Raw genomic sequence first — 2,257 nt, 5'->3', positions numbered from 1 at the left:
TCTGGATGACGACTGCAGACTGATTCTTTCCTCTTCCCATAATTCTCTTGTTCTCATCACCCCTCCTCTGCTTCCTGCCTTGTCACAGCACCTATACTTCCTGCCTGGCTACTTGCCAATCAGTGTTTTATTAAAATACAATTGACAGGGTTTAGACCATTGTCCCACAGCCTTGCTGAAAGTTTTGTTCTCTGAAGGAAGTGCTGCTTTTCTAGTTATTCTATGTCTAGACAGGCCCTTCTTGTAAACAGCCACCAACTCACAGTTTTCCTTTAAGTGAGTTAGGTCACTGGGTTCCAGCTCATTGGACTCTTTAACTGACAAAAGGTTTGTCCGTTGTCAGACCCTTCCCTTGTGTTCAGCTGCCTCTGGCAGAGAGCTGTCGATCAAACAGCCCCTTTTCTGGTGGCCTGTGTGTTCGGGACTCCTACTACTCTTAAATGTTCTAAAGACAGCTTAAAGACATTACTCCACTTGCCAGGAGCCCTGCACTGAAGCTATGACCCCTGCTTCTCTGGCTTCAGTCATGAAGAAGACACCACTCAAGAAAAGCCAGAGCACCCTCTGGGTAACCCAGTCTCCCTGCACTCCTTGCCACTGTTTTCCTTAGGCATGATGGGAGGACTTCGATGATGCTTTCACAGACAGAAAGCTTGTGATTGGTTCTCAGCCTGCAACCAGTGGAACTGGAAGTTGTGTAGTGATTGGTGGCATTTACACTGCTTCACTTGCATGTCACACCACTCATATATATATATATATATATATATATATATATATATATATAATTAGCATATTTGACTCACTTTTCAAGTCAGCCCAAGGGTACCCTCTTGTGCTGAACCCTTGTTTTCTAACAGTAGACTGCATCAAAGAGTTCTCTTGGAAAGATCTTATCTTGTCTGCTTGTGACCTTTATCACGAGTAGAGGCTGCTAAGTTGATAACAGAAAAGAGGAGGGGACATAGCAGAGAGCACAGTTAAAAAGTTCCAGGAAGTGATCAGAGGCAGAAACTGATACATGATCAGTAGGCAGCTGAGACAGTTGAGACAGCAGGGTGGTGGAGGAAAGCAAAACGAACTAGGAAGCCGAGACCATGGAGGGTAGAAGGCTGTGAAAGTTAAAGGTTGAGATACCAAAGGCTCAACTTGCTGGAAGAGGTGCAGGGAGGCAGCAAGCCATGAGGGGCCAAAGTTCTGATCTCTGAGGCCCAAGAGCTTTAATGACAGCTGCTTTTAGGAGCTTTGGGATCTGAAAGCCAAAACACTAGGTTTTGCCTGTTAGTGCTATCGATTGCTAGTGCCTGAGTGTGGGGCTGCTGACAGCGTGGACACAGAGCTGTAAGTCCCTAGACCCATACGTCTATTTCCTTGGATCCATGATTGTCTATCTTTTAGGACTAAGAACTATAAGTCTTTGAATCAGTTAGTCCCATCCATGGCTCCTTGGCACTCAAAGACCCAGAAACCCTTTGCTGTTCCATGGCTTCCATCTGCATAAAGTAAAGGGAGCTTGGGATTTGGGTAGATCAATATTAAATGAGATGACCAAACTCATAAAGACAGAGTCACACATTCTCATATGCAGATCCTGACCTATGATTCCCAAATGTATACCCTCACAATACAGATGTAACTGTGACTAAGGCTTTCAAAACTTGGAAGGAGACCAAGAAAGGAGATGAGGGGTAAGGGAAAAGGAAGGGTGAATGCAGCCAAAAGGACACACGGGACGTGAGAGAGGCAAGGAGACTGAAGGGCTTGGAAGGAGGAGTCAAGGGTAGTGGGAGGGAGAGGTCAGGGGAAGGAGACTATTCAAATACACTTTGTTCAAAAATGCCAGAGTGAGAGACTGTTTCACAGCAGACTTCCTGGTGTTCTGGTTCTTACAATCTTTCCACCCCCTCTTCCACTATGTTCCCTGAGCCTCAGGTGTATGATCTGTGATAAAGGTGCATCCAGTGGGGTTGGGGATACCCAGGGTCCATTGATCTCTGCATTGTGTCCAGATGTGGTTTTCTGTGATGGTCTTCATTTGCTATAAAGAGAGGCTTTTTTGATGTGTGTGTGGGGTGCACTTATTGGTGGGTATAAGCATAAGATTTAGACTGTAGTTAGGAATTATGCTGGCGTAGTAAAATAACAGTAGTTGATTCTCTTCTAAGGTCCACGACCTCACCAGTCTTGAGAAGTTGGCTAGGTTTCTAGTAGTAGGCATGACTTACCTCCTGTTGAGTGGGCCTCAGTCCAGTTAGAC

The sequence above is a fragment of the Microtus oregoni genome, unplaced genomic scaffold, assembly GCF_018167655.1.
Source record: "Microtus oregoni isolate MIOR12 unplaced genomic scaffold, Mior012 000012F_ref0000307, whole genome shotgun sequence".
In the NCBI taxonomy this organism is placed as follows: domain Eukaryota; kingdom Metazoa; phylum Chordata; class Mammalia; order Rodentia; family Cricetidae; genus Microtus; species Microtus oregoni.
The sequence above is the reverse complement of the archived record's forward strand: the minus strand, read 5'-3'. Positions refer to the sequence as shown.